The sequence below is a fragment of the Arachis hypogaea genome, chromosome 15, assembly GCF_003086295.3.
Source record: "Arachis hypogaea cultivar Tifrunner chromosome 15, arahy.Tifrunner.gnm2.J5K5, whole genome shotgun sequence".
NCBI lineage: Eukaryota > Viridiplantae > Streptophyta > Magnoliopsida > Fabales > Fabaceae > Arachis > Arachis hypogaea.
Window position 1 is genome coordinate 56853488 of NC_092050.1, and position 17257 is coordinate 56870744.

General features: G+C 40.1%; 2 non-coding genes across 2 annotated transcripts; one reads left to right on the forward strand and one right to left on the reverse strand.

Moving 5' to 3' along the window:
* The first annotated feature begins 3611 nt into the window (after nt 1-3611).
* LOC112752919 (small nucleolar RNA R71) lies at nt 3612-3718 on the forward strand. Its single transcript, XR_003177328.1, has one exon. It is a non-coding gene; the product is annotated as a small nucleolar RNA R71 (small nucleolar RNA).
* A 12717-nt stretch (nt 3719-16435) lies between these two features.
* On the reverse strand, nt 16436-16542 carry LOC112752262 (small nucleolar RNA R71). The gene has a single exon (XR_003176708.1). It is a non-coding gene; the product is annotated as a small nucleolar RNA R71 (small nucleolar RNA).
* Nucleotides 16543-17257: the final 715 nt, after the last annotated feature.

Genomic DNA, 17257 nt, shown 5'->3' on the forward strand with positions numbered 1-17257 from the left:
CATAAGCTATCTTCTTGCACTTTTATCGGTTTTATTGTATAATGATAGAATTAGTGGAATTTGATTTGTAACTATTTTGAAGGCCTTATTTACTTTTGATCAAGTGGACAATAATCATATAGTTGCATTTATTTATATATGTAGGGTTGCATTGCATTCCATGAGTTTCTACATGTTCATACTTATTTCCTTGTCTCCTTCAATTTAGCATGAGGACATGCTAATGTTTAAGCGTGGGGAGGTTGATAAACCACTATTTTATAGTTTATATTGTGTTTAATTGTGTGGTTTTGTCATGATCCTTACCCACTTATTCATCAATTTAGCATGCATTTATATTTCCTTCCTAAATTCAGTACATGTTTGAAAATTGCTTCCTAGAGACTTTAATTATTTATTTTTAATTCTCCTTTATTCCATTCGACGCCGTGATCTGTGTGTTAAGTGTTTCAGACTTATAGGGCATGAATGAGTTGGAGATTGGAAAGGAAGCTAGTAAAAATGGAAGGAACACAAGAATTTGAGGAGATAACCAATGAGAAGTGACGCAGTCGCATGGCTCACGCGACCGCGCGAAGGAGCGCAATTCGCAGTGACGCGGCCGCATGGCTTGCGCGACCGTGCGGATTGGAAAGCACAAGCGATGCGGTAGCGTGGACGACGCGAACGCGTGGAGAGGAAGAAAAGCGCAAGTGACGCGTCCGCATGGACGACGCGATCGCGTGACATGCGCGATCTGCAGAATTCGATGGGGGTGATTTTGGACCTTATTTCGGCCCAGTTTTCGGCCCGGAACAGCAGACTAGAGTCAGAGAATATGCAGAAACAAGAGAGACATTCATTCAGTAGTTTTGGATATAGTTTTTCACTCTCTTAGGTTTTTCTCTCTAGTTTTTAGAATTTTAATTTTCAATTGGTCTTAGCATTGGAACAGTGAGAAGAGTTATTTCCTCATCAAGACTTCATCATTTTAGTTTGTTCTCTTAACTTGGTTCTATTCTTCCATGTTCTTTGTTATGTTCAATTTTGTCATTCAGATACTTTTATGATTATTTAATGCAAGGATTATTTCTTTTTAATTCAATTTCAATTCCAATAATCATACCTTCTTTTAATTTCCTTTCATGCGCTATGGATTCTTTATTTACAATGCGTGAGTAGTTTCCTTACTTGATGGGGAGTTGATTAAAAGGAAATCTTGAGTTAGAAGGATTGAAAGAAAATTTGTAATTGGGTTAAATGTTGGATTGCTATCCTGTCACCGACGCCAATCTCTTTGAACTAAGTGGGTTGCAACTTGTGAACAGATATAGCATTCCCACTTGTTTGACTTTCCCTTACCTAGTAAAGGATAACCAAACAGAACAACCATTAATTACAAATTAATCTTACAATCACACCATCAATGATATAGATTCTAACCAATCAATTCCCAGTCAAGGCTTTTATTTATATTATTTAAAAATCCTCAATTTAAATTCCAATTTACTTAGCTCAACTTCTTGGAACATCTGATTAATAAAACAGCACACTTTTCTGCAACTCGTTGGGAGATGACCTGGGACATAAAACTCCCAGTAATTTTAATTTAAACTCTCTGTGACATATTTCTAAATTGATAAGAAGATTCTCGGTGAGTTAAGAACTATACTTGCAACGTAACCATTTTAATAATTTTTTAATTCACCAGCTTCTGCTTTCCATCAGTGGTTGCTCAACACATGGAACTTGTTGGTCTTGCTCTTGGGTGTCTTTACATGGTTCTTCCTCTAGAACTCCTTGAACTAGGGTCTCAATCGTGTCCACCATCATGCATTCACTGATGGATTCCTTGGGGTACCTCATTGCCTTGAAGACGTTGAAGACCATCATTTCTTCATGTAGTCTTAAAACTAACTCTCCTTTTTGAACATCAATTATGGCTCCAGCAGTGGCCAGGAATGGCCTTTCCAGGATGATGGATGTATTGGCTTATTCCTCCATGTCCAGCACAATAAAATCAGCTGGGAAGATGAACTCCCCCACCTTCACCAATAGGTCTTCCACCACACCATGGGGGAATTTAAATGTTTTGTCAACAAACTGGAGTGCCATTCTTGTTGGTTTGGCTTCTTTCGTTCTCATTCTCTTCATCATGGCTAAAAACATGAGGTTTATGCTGGCTCCAAGATCACATAATGCCTTCTTCCGTTCTCATTCTCTTCATCATGGCTAAAAACATGAGGTTTATGCTGGCTCCAAGATCACATAATGCCTTCTCAATATTCATGTCCCCAATGATACAGGGGATTTGGAAACTCCCAGGGTCTTTCAATTTCTGGGGGAGCTTCCTTTGTATTATAGCACTACATTCTTCAGTGAGTATTACAGTTTCTTTCTTACCCCAGTTTTTCTTTCTTGTCATAAGCTTCTTCAAAAATTTGGCATAAAGTGGCATTTACTCTAGTGCCTCAGCAAATGGTATGTTGATTTTGAGCTTCTTGAAGATCTCTAAGAATCTAGAGAATTGGCCATCCTTCCCATCTTTCCTTAGCCTTTGCGGATATGGCACCTTTGGCACATAAGGCTTCAAGACTAGCTTTGGTGAGGAAGGGGCAGGGGTTGCTTCTTCATTCTTGTTCTCATGCTTTTCTGAAGCTTCGTTTTCATGGTCGCCTTGGCTTGCGGTTGCTTCTTCTACATCTTTCCCACTTCTTAATGTGATGGCTTTGCATTCCCCTCTTGGGTTGGCCATGGTATGACTGGGAAATGTATGTGTAGACATAGGAATTTCCTTGGATAGAATCCCCACTTGTGCTTCCAATTTTGAAATAGATGCGCCATGATTCTTCATATTTGATCTGTACTCTTCTTGAGTGGCATTTATCGTCCTGTCAGCTTATGTTTGTCTCTCCAAAAGAGTGGAAATAGCTCCTGTCAGCTGCAATGATAGTTGTGCTGTTGCAGCCTCTACTCTCTCAAAGTTGCTCTTGATTTCACATGGTTGCATGGTTGAGGTTGATGCTTCTTGATGGGGGTTGTTGTTGGTTTGTTGAGTGGAATGCTATGATGTGTTTTGTGAGTTGTGATAGGGTCTCTTGTTGTTTGATTGATGGTTAGGGTTGTGATTGTAGTATTGATTGGCTTGGTATGGCTTGTTATGGTCCTGGTTGTGACTTTGTTAGTTCTCCCACCCAAAATTTGGGTGATTCTTCCAACCTGGGTTGTATGTCTTGGAGTTTGGATCATATGGTGGTTTAGAATTGTTCACATAGTTAGCTTGCTCCTATTCACCTTCGACTTCTGGTGCATCTCCTTCTTGTTGAAGGGCTTGGGCTTGAATGGCTAAGACTTGGTTACTCTCCATCTTCTTGTTCAAGTCTGCTAGTTGTGCAGTGATAAGTTTATTTTGGGCTAGCAGGGCATCCATTGAATTGAGCTCCATTACTCCTCTCTTTTGAGTTCTATTTGAAGCATAGAAATACTCATTCTCAGCCACTGTCTCAATGACATCTATGGCTTCTTCAATGGTTTTCTTCTTGTTGAGTGAACCTCTAGAAGAATGATCTACTGCTTGCTTTGACTCATATGACAGCCCTTCATAGAAGATGTGTAGTTGCACCCACTCATTGAATATATCCAGTGGGCATTTTCATGTCAAATCTTTAAACCTCTCCCAGGCCTCATAGAGTGTTTCACCATCTTGCTGTCTAAATGTTTGCACCTCAGCTCTTAGCCTATTGACTCTCTGTGGAGGGTAGAATCTTGCTAGGAATTTTTTTACAACATCATCCCATGTGGTTAAGCTCTGCTTGGGAGATGCTTCCAACCACTTTGCTGCCTTGTCTCTGAGTGAGAAGGGAACAAAAGTAGCTTGTAGGTGTCAGGGTGTATACCATTGGACTTTACGGTATCACAGATCCTCAAGAATGTAGTGAGATGTTGGTTTGGGTCCTCTTGGGTTCCTCCTCCATATGAACAATTATTCTGGACAAGTGTGATGATTTGAGGTTTCAACTCAAAGTTGTTAGCATGGATTGTTGGTTTGAGGATGCTACTGCCACAGTTTCCTGGATTTGGGTTGATGTAGGAGCCTAAGACTCTCCTCTCTTGCCCAACATGATTTCCAGCAGCTCCTCCAATATTGTCTTGCACTTCGTCATCCATGGTGGTTCTCATATCTTCCTCCACTAGTTCCTCTCCAACTATGCTTTGCCTCTTGCTTCCCTCCTTAATCTAAGGAAGGTCTTCTCAGGTTCACTATCAAAATAGGATGAAGTTTCTCCCCTTCTACCTGTCATACATTCAACAAACAGCAAGTAGAGAACAAGTGAAAAGATCACTCTAGTTAAGATTAGTGGTTAGCTTAGTTGATGCAATTAATCAAACAGTTAGAAGAATGGAAATATGGACAATGGATAACTAAGAGAATCAAAGTAAAAAAAAACAGAGTGAACAGAAAATTTAAAGAACTATAGGGAAAATAACAAGGTAATAAAAAATGCTCAATCTAGCTCTCTAATCAATTTAATCATTGTCAAATTCAAACCAATCCCCGGCAACGGCGCCATAAAAATTGATGAGCCGAATTCACTCCCCATATAAAAATGGTGAATCCGTTCTTTTGGCAAGCGCACCAAAAGTATCGTCAAGTAATAACCCACAGTGGAGTGGGATCGTATCCACAGAGATTGGTAGATTTGAACATTTTTAATCAATTGATGAATTAGTCAAGCTAAGTAGAATAGATTGTGATTTCAGAATTGTAAATGTACAGAAATCTAAATGACTCAAAAGTAAATGAAAGCAGTAAATGGCATAAAAATAAAGTGCATGAACGTAAATTACTCAAAGTAAATGGGAATGGGGATTTGCAGAATATAAAAGAAAGATATAAAGAAAGTGGAAGATAAGAATAGGGGAATTCATTGAACACTAAGCATGAAGAACGAAATTCCTTATAGCAAATCAAAGAGAATATGAAGAGAAGAAGAAATTCACTATCATTAATCCATCAAGTACAACAGAGCTCCCTCTCTCAATGAGAGGGAATTTAGCTACTCATAGCTCAACAAAAAAGTAAGAGATGGAAAAGTGAATCTAACTATGCTTCAACTAATAGCTCAACTGCTTAACCCCTTTTTCAGTACTTTCAGGGGGTATTTATACTACTCCTAGCACTAGCAAATAAAGGAATTACAAAAGTGAAAAGAAAAATACAATTTGGAGGGAAAAGAAACTCAATAAACGTGATCTCACAGCTGGCGTGTGGTTGGCACTTCAGTGGCGTTCCACGCCTCACTCTGAATCTGACTTGGCGTGCAACACCCAGCTCTCAAGTGGCACGCCTTCCTTCATTGACCACCCTGGCGTGCCATGCCTTCGAGCCCAAGTGGCACACCCAGGGTTCTTTAAACACTTGTGTGGCCTGGCGTGCTACGCCTTCGAGCCCAAGTGGCACGCCCAGGCCTTCTTCCTCCTCTTCTTAGCTTCTCGAAAGTTGAACTGGCGTGGCACGCCCATTATGTGTGCTTGGACTTCGTCTCTGGAAAGTTTAACTAATGTGGCATCCCCAGGGTCTGGCGTTCCACGCCCATCATGTGCTTGGCTCCTTTGCTTGGCGTGCCACGCCTAGAACTCAAGTGGCATGCCCAGGTCTTCTCTTGGGTGATTGGTGATGATGGCGTGCCACTCCTGGGACTTAAGTGGCACACCCAAGTGATTTTTAAAGCTGGCATGCCACGCCTTCGATACCAAGTGGCACGCCCATATGGTTGGACTTCTATCTCTCTCTCTGAAAAATATAACCAGCGTGCCACGCTCAGGGGTTGGCGTGTCACGCCCATCATTTGCCTTGGTTCCAGTAGCTGGCGTGCCACGCCCAGCATTCAAGTGGCACACCCAGGTGAGAATCTTGAGCAGGCGTGCCACGCCTTCGACACCAAGTGGCACGCCCAGCCTTTGCTTTGGCCTTCTTTGTACCTTGGCGTGCCACGCCTAGATGCTCAAGTGGCACGCCCAGCCTTTTTAGCCTTCAACCTCTTCTCTGGAATGGTGTACTAGCGTGCCACGCCATACTGCTCAAGTGGCACGTGTAACAACCCTGATTTTCGAGTACATGAGATCTTTTATATTATCAAGCATTTCAATCCTCATTATCATTATGTCATCCTTAATTTAGAACCTCTTCTGAGGCAAGCTCGATAATGCAGTCGCGAAGAACCTTGTTTTTGAACCGTATCGGTTGGTAGTTTTGATTCTGATTTTCGTAAATAGTCTCTGTTTGACGAACCAGACTCGATTCATGAGAGGAGAGAGATAATAGTATAATATTATCATTATATTAGTATTAAAAAATGCTTGAATGACATTATAAGGTTACCTGGTCTATTTTTGTTAAAAACAGAAAATCGGTTTAACCAGGTTTACGGTTTACTGGTGTAGCTTAGCACCAGCACTCTCTGATGAATTTAGCAATGCTAAGGCCTCATTATACATGTTCTATTCTCATAATAAATATGTTACTAGTGTCATTTATGCTAGTAGCTCAGAAAATAATTTTTAGAGATGTTTTTACGAGTGTTCCGATACACCTAGTTTTAGTAGTTGTACACCAGAGATATTTTAATATTATTTTAATCCACCTCCAAGCCAACCAATCACAACTCACCTTATACCCCCAAGACCTCCAAGGCTGTCTCATTTCATCATTTTGGCCGAAAATAACAAGAGAAAAAAGAGAGAAACTTTCATGAACACTTAATCTTCAAAGCTTGATTTCTTCTGAACTAAAACTCAAATCAAAACTCCGATTTCACCAAAATGATCCTCTCTTATTCCTCTACATAACCATGTAACTTATCAAGGATGGACATAAGGTGAGATGGCTTTCTCCCTCCCATTTCAATTCAGTTTTCAAGGAAAACCAGGCAAAACATGTGTTTTCTTGATGTTCTTCCTTAGGAATCATGCTTAACTTGACTTGAGGGCCAAGAAACGTGAATTTCCATAAAATATAAGGTGAGATATCTCTTTCTAACATACTGAGTGAGATTTGGTCAGTTGAGAGTTTTTGGATTTAAAGTTGTTCTTGATGTGATTTAGGAGGAAAAAGTGCTTAAGGACCACCTGAAAGTTTAACCGAATTAGGAGCAGCAAAACCAGGTAGGGATTGACGAATTTCATCTTGATTGATTGTGTTTGAGTTGTGTGATTATGATATGGTTTGGCTGTCCTTGAAATTGATTGTTTGTATGAGTAATTCTTGTTCAAATTTTGGTGAAAATTTGATGAAATTTGATGAAATTCAAGCTATAAATGTGTGTTCTTGTGGCTGCTGGAAAACGAAACCCTAGAGCTTAAATTGAGGTTCAATTTGTGTTAAAATCATGTAGAAAAGATGGGGTTTTAGTGGCTGAAAATTTATTTTGAATTTTGGTAAAAATCGGTTGCTGAAAAGACTGAAAAACGGGTAAAAATAGAGAAAGAATTTGAAGAATATACGAAGAACATGAAGAATACTTTGAGTGTGGTGAAGAACATTGAAGAACACCTTTTAGATCTTAGAAAGGGTAAGGAAGTAAAATTTTTGGTGTTTAAGGGGTTATATGGTAATTTCTGGAAGTTAGGGTGGTAAAAGTAGAAATATTAAAAGTTACGGGTGGTAAAAAGTGAATTTTAAAGGTTAAAAGTAAAAGGTAAGTTAATTTTCGAAAATTAATGATAAAATAATAAATAATAATAAAATATTAAATAATAATATTTAATTAAAAATAATATTTTAATAAAAATAAAAAATAATGCGAAAAAGGCAGTTTTCTGTAAAAGCTTTAGAAAGACAACTTTAAGTGCAGAATCTCATAATTACCTTCATAAAACACTTAGGGAGTGGTATGAACATATTAGTGAGGTAAAGATAAAGAAAAGATAAAAATTTAAAGATAAGATAAAAACCAAAGAAAAAGTTTGTAAAATTTTAATGACAGAAAAACAGACAGAGACTAGTGAACGAACTAGGGCAACTTAGTTAGTACTTGAGTTGCGAATAGGGTTAGGTATAATATGAAAAGTTAAACTGTTTCAGTATAGACTTAATGAACCTATACCTGGGACAGGCTAACTATTCATACCGAAATTTACATAAACTTTAAATACACATATTAAACAGAGAAATCAGAGCAGAATAAAGTAACACAGAGCACAGAGTAACCAGAGTAAAGTAAAGAGATAAAAAGAGAAAAGAATAATATGATTAAGAGAAATGGTTTGAGCCAGGATATTGTAAAAGTGAAAGATGTAAAGTTTTTACAGTATGATTGAACAGAGAAAGAAAGAGGTACTGCATAAGAATGTGAAAATGATGATGAATAATGAGAATGATGATGAATGATGATAATGAGAATGATTATGTAATGATCTGCTATGTGAAGGCAGTCAGATAGATAGTGGTACGACCACAGAACGTTTTCCAGTGTTACACAGCTATTGAGAGCTGTACCTGCAACTGATAACCTGGGATCACTTGCAGAGGATATTAATTCATACACGGCTAGAATGCCGCACCTGTAAGGCAAGGATTGCTTACAGAGAATATGATTTCATACACGGTTGGAATGCCGCCACCTGTAAGGCAGAGTTTGCTTACAGAGGATATGACGCATACGTCGGTTAGTGAGAACTGTACCTATGCTGACTGGAAAACCATACCCGTTTCAGCTGCTTCGGGTTACGTCGGGAGCAGGTAGAAACCGACAGATGAGCTCATTACCTGCGCTAGGGCTAGACATGCATCATACTTGGTTGCGCATTTCCTTTGTTATGATTGTGGTATGAATGTATGCTTTCCTTGTTTGTATTCCATTCTCTACGCTTGTGTTATTTTCTTGTATTCTTCTGTTTGTATTCTGCCATCTATTTTCTCTATCTTCTCTACTTATCTGTGTTTTCTAATTACTGCTTCTTTGTATTCTACTAATAGTCTTCTAAACAACATAGAATTAATGAACGTAACTAATAACCCCGACCCTACTAAGAACTCCCCAGTTCTTACCCCTTCTCTCTCCCTTCCCCCTTCAGATGGAAGTAATAGTACCTTACCATAGTTCGCTGATGACCGTTCGCAAGAAGATGATTCTGCTCTAGATAGTCTTCTGAGTCTAGGGTGAATATCGTTCTCTGATTATATGTATATACTGTGAGACTAGCCAACGTCTGCACCCCGTTCGTATGTGCACTTTAACCTAAATCCTGTGTACGAGATTCCTATTGTGTGGCTACTTCATGAGGTACCAGAGAGACGTCCTGTGGAAAAGTCTGATCGTGCAGAGGAGTAGCAGATGATGTTCTATCTTTTGATGACGTTCCACCTGACTTGAGTTTTGAAGACCTAGAACGTACTTTCCCTCGCTTTAGTAGTTTAGAGGGACTAGGTGAGTATAGAGTCTAGGCTAGCCTAGGTGCCATCTTAGGGACCTCTTGAATAGGTCAAGACCTGGGATGTTGTATGTATATACATGTATATAGATATTATTTAGCTATATCTAGGGGTGTTCTAACTAACAGTCTATAGTCTAATAAAGGCTGAATCACTGAATGTTGTCAACTACTTGTGATATATTTATGTGTGGTTGTTTATAACTGTTTTATCTGTTATTACTTGTGAATTGATTATGAGTGATTCCGCCTATTAATCCAAATGTTTTCAAAAAAAAAATACACCTCGCAAATTAACTACGTTTTTAACAACGAATTAGTAATTAGGAAGACAAATTGGTAGCGCTCAGTTTCTGGTATGATCTAGACATATTGAAAATTGGGTCCTTACAGCACGCCCATTCATTTGTGGCCTTCTGAGTTTGGCGTGCCACGCCTGGCTTATCAAGTGGGATGCCCAAGTGATTTTTAAAGCTGGCGTGCCACGCCTTCGATACCAAGTGGCACGCCCATGGCTCAAGTGGTGGGTTAGGCATGCCACGCCTAGCCTGGTGTGCCACGCCCCTTTAGTGGCCTTCATTGTTGCTCTCTAGAAAATTGTATTGGCGTGCCATGCCCAGCTTCTGGCGTTCCATGCCCATGTAAATGCTTGGAGGATCCTCTCTGTACTTTAGTACTGGCGTGCCACGCCCAGCTTCTGGCATGCCACGCCAATGTATTTTTGTGGCGTTTGCTCCAAGTGGCACGCCAGTTTCACACGCCCAGCTCGTTTTGTTGTTTTCTCCCCCTTTTTAATGTCTTTTTCACCTGAAATTCAGCACAAACTCATTCCAAAGCAATGTACTATAATGTTCATCAAATAATTCATAAATTGCAATGATCAAATGAGATTATGCTCTTTTATGATCCTTTTTATGCAAGAAAAAGGGTAGATGATGCAAGTCATCAGATATCAACACATTTGAAGGCTTTAGCTCACTTAGATAGTTTAATTTTATAATATTAGGAGTAGGAGTAGTGTAGAGTAGAGAGCTCTCCTCGGGTTTATGTAGTTTTCATGTAGCATTTTATAGCAAGTTTTGATTTTGGATTTTGCTTCTTTAATTGTAAGTACTCTGAATTTCCTTTTAATTAAAGCACTTTCATTTCCTTGGTTTAAGTGACTTTGTTTATAATTGCAATTTTAAGTTTTCTTGAAGTTTTGATTGATGAATTTAGTGTTTCATGCTTTTTTTATGTTTGATTGCTTGTTTATTGTTGGTTTTGTGAATAGTAGGTTATAGTCATCTAATTTTCCTTGCAATTTCCCATGCTTTACTTTCATGCACACAAGGTGTTTGTGAAAATGCCAACTTTAGAATTTGAGTAGATTTTTCCACCTTGGCGTGTGGTTTGAGTTCTTAGGATACTAGAGTCATAATGTTCGACATTTAGTGGTAATTCTTTGGTAGTTAGTTGGGTCTAGTTTCCATTGAAGCTAGCTTTTTATCAACTAGTTTGGTAAGTTAGCTAGGACTTATGGATTAAGGTCAATTATGCTTGCTTGACTTACTCCTTGATAGTTGGGGTTGACTAGGCAAGATTGACTCATCATAATTACCATAGTTGTGGTTATGGCGATGATAAGATTCCTTGGATCCTCATTCCCAAGTCAAGGTTCCTTTATTGCATTTATAGCATTTCCACTTTTGATCTTACCTTCTCTTTACTTGCATTAATTACAATTTTGAGCATTCCTTAGTTCTTTTATTGCTTAAGTTCTTTTAATCTTTCATTTCTTACTTGAAAACCCCTTTTTCCTCACAACCGAAAGAGAAACACTTTCAATTGCATCCTAGGAAGAACGACCCGAGGTTGAAGTACTCTTCATCTTGGTTACTTTGATTTGAATTTAAATATTTGATTTGGGAATCAATTGTTGGTCTAGACTATACTTTCAATGAGGGAATTCTATTTTGAGAAATTATAGATCCACGATAGATTTTCACTATCACGAATCCAAATACTATGTATGGGATGACCTATACCTTTGGAGATGTGGAGCGGACCAAGTAATTCAGAGGTGCATTCCACAAATCGAATTCTAATCAATCTTGGACACTTGTCACTCCTCTGAAGGAGGAGGCCATTATGGACCTCAAAAGACGGCAAGGAAAATCATAGAATCTGGATTTTGGTGGCCAACTCTTTTCAAAGACTCTTCTATTTTTTGTAAATCTTGTTCTCAATATCTTAGATTTGGTATGGACTTCTTTTGTGAGATTTTTTATGTATGGGGTATGGACTTCATGGAGCCATTCCCAAATTCTAATGGTTTTCTCTATATTCTACTAGCCATTGATTATGTGTCCAAATGGATGGAAGCGATACCCACTCGGACGGACGATGATAATGTGGTCTTTTCCTTTGTGAGAAATAACATAATTTTTAGATTTGGGTCGCCACGAGCAATCGTGAGTGACCAAGGCTCACATTTTTGCAACAAAAGAATGGACGGGCTAATGAAGAAATATGGCATCATGCATAAAGTAGCTACGGCCTACCACCCACAGATAAACGGCCAAGCCAAGGTCTCCAATCGGGAGATTAAATGCATATTGGAAAAGATTGTGAAGCCTCATCCAAAGGATTAGAGTGCTAAGCTCACCGATGTATTATGGGCCTACCAAACGGCGTACAAAACGCCAATTGGCATGAGCCCCTTTCGGTTGGTCTATGGCAAAGCTTGCCACTTACCGGTGGAAATAGAGCACAAAGCATATTGGGCCGTCAAAGAGTGCAATTCATGTTTGGGGGGAGCCAGAATAGAGAGAAAGCTACAATTAGTGGAATTAGAGTGTTTGCAGTTAGAAGCTTATGAGAACTCTAGACTTTAAAAGGAAAGGATGAAAGCCGTGCATGATAAGACCATAAGAGGAAAAGAATTTAGAGCCGGCGACCTAGTCCTCCTCTATAATTCCAGATTGAGGTTGATGCCCGGAAAGCTAAGATCTAGATGGGAAGGACTTTATCGAGTAGAAAAGGCGGAGCCATACGGTGTCTATCATTTGTGCCATCCTTCAATCTCCGATATTTTCAAGGTTAATGGGCATCGGCTAAAGTTGTATCATGGTGAAAAGCTAAAAAGCAACAAGGAGATAGAGGTGTTCCTTTTGGAAGATGCACCTAATGGCAACAAGAATTAAGCTAATGACTGTCCAACTTAAGGATGTTAAACAAAAGTGCAAAGTGGGAGACACCCCACCATGGTGAGATCTACCCTTTTGACCCTTTTGTATATACTCTTGAACTCTTGCTTGATTTGGTGATTGTGTAGCTTTTAAGTTTGTTTAGATAGATTTTATTGTGCTAGTTGTGCTATTCATGAAGATTTGCATGGATTATAAGTAGGTTGGATTATTAGTGCACAAAAGCAAACACCCCATTTTATATGTTGTATGGAATTTTTGGGTGTTTTTGGACCCTTTTAGCTTTAAAACCACCACATTAGTGATAGAAATGCATTTTTTTATGTCTATGACAAAAAAAAGGGGGGGCGGTGCAGGCATAAGCGTTCAGGACGCCTATGCGTCACTTGCATTTTCGCAACTCTGAGTACATTTTCCCGAGAATTGCGCGAGCATTGTGCAAGCAGAGTGCGAAACGCGCAGGCACCTACCCACGCGTATGCGTGAGGCACGCCTACGCATTGCCTGCCCACAACTATTCCACGCGTGCGTGCACATGACGCATATGCGTCGGTCGCTCTGCGTGCCCCTCTTGGTACATTTTTCCCGAGAGTTGCGCGAGCGTTGCGCTAGCACTGCGCAAAACGCGTAATTCCTAGTCACGCGTGTGCGTATGGGACGCCCACGCTTTGCTACTTACTCACCCATGCGTGTGCACACATCGTACGCGTGGGTCGCCTTACAAGCATTCCCCCAGTACATGTCACCTGAGACTTGCACGAGCAATGCGCAAGCACTGTGTGAAACGTGCAGTTGCCCCACGTGTGCACGCGCTGTGACACGTTCGCGTCCCTCACCTGTTTCCCCGTCCACGCGTACGCGTGGGTGGCACTCACGCGCCCCTCTTCTTTTTGCAACTCCAAGCGTATGTGTGGCGTGCGCGTGCGCGTCGATCCTTGGACACATGTAATACACCAGCACGCGCCTGTTTCAAATTTACTCTTCTCACTTCTTCTTTTTTTCCACTTTCTCCTCCTTTCTTCTTCCCCTTCCCCTCTTCACCACCTCTCTCGTCCACCACCACTGGCGACTTCACCCACCGGCGACCACCACCTCCGGCGGTTCCATTTTCTCTCTCCGTTTCTCTCTTTCCCTTTCTCTTACTTGCACATCATCTTCTCTACTCATCTCGAGGTCATGTTCTTTTCCATTCTCTTTGTTTTTACTTGATGCCTTTCTTTCTTAATTACATGTCTCTATTTTCTCTTAATTCTTTGATGAATCCATATTTGATGATGATTTTTTGTTAGAATTGAATGGATTTTCATCATATAAACTTGCACTTATTCCCTTGAATAGCATGCTTTTGAACTTTCCTCCCAAATTGTGCTTGGTTATAGAAATATGCTCTTTTGTGCCTAATTAAATCTATTTTATTCTGTTTACCTTCCATTCGATGCCTTGATGTTGTTTGTGAGTGATTCCAGGTGTATAAGGTAGGATTGGGTTTGAGAAAATGGAAGAAGAGCATGCAAAGTAGAGGAGACAAGAAGAAACAAAGGAGATGAGCTCAGAGACGTGTGCTTGTGCACAGTGCACACAGCTACCTGTGCGTACTCACAGCTGCCCAATCAGAGCGTGTGGATTGTTTCAAGTGCGTCGCGTGTCCGTTCCAGCATCGCTTAGTGTGCGTGCACACAGCTGCTTGTGCGTACGCATAGAACAGGATTTCTCGCGAGGTGTGCGGACGCACGCATTTGTGCGGATGCACGCATCTGTGCGTCCACATAGGTGTCTGCACTTCACTTCACTAAAAGAGCACGTGCCTCGCGATTTGGGGGCATTGGAGGCCCATTTCTGAAGTTCTCTAGCTCATATTGGAGGGGAAAATGAAGACATAAGATAATATATCATTAGTATAGTTTTAGGAGTAGGAGTAGGAGGTTTTAGTTTAGTTTTCTCTATGTTTTTCATCTTCTCTATTAGAGTTTATATTAGGGTTTTACATTCAAGTGCCATTTCCATTTTTGTTCTTGGATTTTGCTAAGCTTTCATTGTAAGTACTCTCTTGTTATTACTCTTTATAGTTACATTGTCATTACTCTTTCTTCTAATTCAAGTTATAGATCAATTTTGCTTCCCTCTTGCAATTTTAATTTCTTGTTGATGAATTTGATGTTTGATGTTTGTTTCATGCTTTCTTGTCTTATTCTTGTTGATTGAGATCAATTGTTGCTTTTAGTTTCAAGTCTTTACTCATTTTCTCCATGTTTAAGGTTTTTGCCCACCAAGTGTTTGACAAAATGTCAAACATGGTTTTAGGCTAAATTTTTGGTTCTTGGCTTGGGTAAAGTGAGCAATTGGATTTCTAGAGTTGGAATGTCCAACATTTAGTTTCAATTCTTGGATTGTTAATTGTTCTTGTTCCCACTAACGCTAAGTTGTTGCTAAAGCAATTAGTAAGCAACTTAGGATTTGGGGGTTAAGGACACTTATGTGCATTTAACTTACTTTCCGATGTGAGAGTTGATCATGTGAGATTAATCCATCATAATTGTCATAGTTATGGTTCCAACAAGGAAAGGACCCTTAGCTCACTCCAAGCCAAGACTCTTTTTGATGCTTTCAATCTTTCATACCTTTATATGTTGAACTCTTTATTAAATTACTTGTTTATATTACATAGTCGATTCTTTAATTTCTTAATTAGTTCAATCATTACAATTTTGCATGTTCTATTATTGCTTTATATGTTCATTTCTTCATTCACAACCCCTTGATCACTACAACCGGAATTGCACACTCATTGTTCTAAAGTGCTCCTAGGGAGACGACTCGGGTGTCCAATACTCTCGGTTTTTACTTGTGACACATCTTGTGAATTTCCAACTTTGATTGACGGCCAACTTGTCGGGTTAGGACTATACTCATAACGCTAATTCCACTCTTGGATAATCAAGTTCCTAACCTATATGTAATTTGGTTCCGCATCAAAATTTTGGCGCCGTTGCCGGGGAGTTCACTTTAAGTGCAATGAGTGCTACTATTTTGGTTGTTGTAAATATGTTAATAGTGTAAATATTTGAATTTTTGGTTTGTTACATGGCACTAATTGTAGATACTACTTTTCTTTCTAGTTAGTTTTAGTAATTGTTGATTATTAAGTGGTTTTTGTTTACTTGCTTACTTTCGTTTGCTTTTCATAATTGCATGGTTTTCATTGCCTCCTCAGTTGAATGACACGGTCGCTTCCAGACCCAAGCTTGGCCACTTTTGATCCAGAAATCAAAAGAACTTTATCTCATATAAGGCAAGCCCGGCGCCGGCTAGCTTTTATGGATAGTGAATCGGGACCCCTTGGGGAAACCTCCCGTTCACTATCACCACCCATCCATGACTATCATTCTCCAATCAACGAGGAGACTCTATATTCATCTGTGGGGAGTACTGAACTCTCTTTGAGTGACTCAGGTGACACCATCATGGTGGACCCACCTCGAGAAATCACCTTAAAGGAAGCCGGAGCTCCAGATCTTGACTTGCAACCGCTTCAAATTTTGTATCTGGCTTTGGATCCTAATTTTGAGCTCAAGTCCAGCATGATAAACTTGCTCCCAAAGTACAATGGACTAACTGGAGAGGATCCCCTGAAGCATCTAAAAGATTTCCAAGTTGCATGTGCAACTGCGAGGAGATATGGGGCTGATGAAGCTGCAGTGTTGGTCTTCGCTTTCCCTTTTTCTTTGGAGGGAAAAGCGAAAGAGTGTTTTTATACTCAAATGGGTGAAGTTAGATCCAACTGGGACTTGTTGCGTAAAGAATTTTTGGAAAAGTTCTACCCTCCCCAGAAAACAAACAAGCTGCGAAGAGAGATCTCTTGCATTGTGCAACGGGACGGGGAGACTTTGTATGAGTATTGGGAGAGATTTAAGAAGTTGCTGGAGACTTGTCCTCACCATAGGATTGATGAGTTGGTTCTTATTAGTTATTTCTATCAAGGAATGCACCACCAAGACAAGCTTCTCTTAGATGCCGCGAGTAGAGGATCATTGACCAAAAACAAGACCGCTGCAGAAGCATGGGAAGTTATTTCAGACTTGGCGGACTCCACTCAGCACTCAAGGGCAAGAAGTCCACAACTGAAAGCTTTGAATGAAGTTTCTGCCTCTGGAGATGCTATTTTGACCACGACTCTCGGAGAAATGACAATCTTGTTGCGACAACTCAGCCAAGGGCAACAAATTCCTCATGCTTTGATAAGTGCTCCACCTCAACCTCCAAGGATCGAAGGACCACCAAGGGTATGTGGTGTTTGTGCGTGTAACACTCATTACACCGATGAGTGTCCTCAGCTCCAAGAGGACACTACATTGGCAGTAGCTAACTCTTACCCACAAAGACCAAATTACAACCAAGGATCCAACCAAGGGTGGAGGGATAACTCAAACCAAAGATGGAACCAAGCTCCTCAATCTCATCCTAACCAAAAGGCCCAAGTCTACTACTATCAACATCCCCAAGGTCAACCACAATACCAACAACCATACCAACAATCCCCACAATCCCAACCTCAAGTGAAATACTAACACCCCTCATAGTAGGCCCAGCCCTCCTCAAGTCAACCAAGCCCTTCCCTCCAATCAACCTCACATGAATGACACAATTCACACCTTCATGCA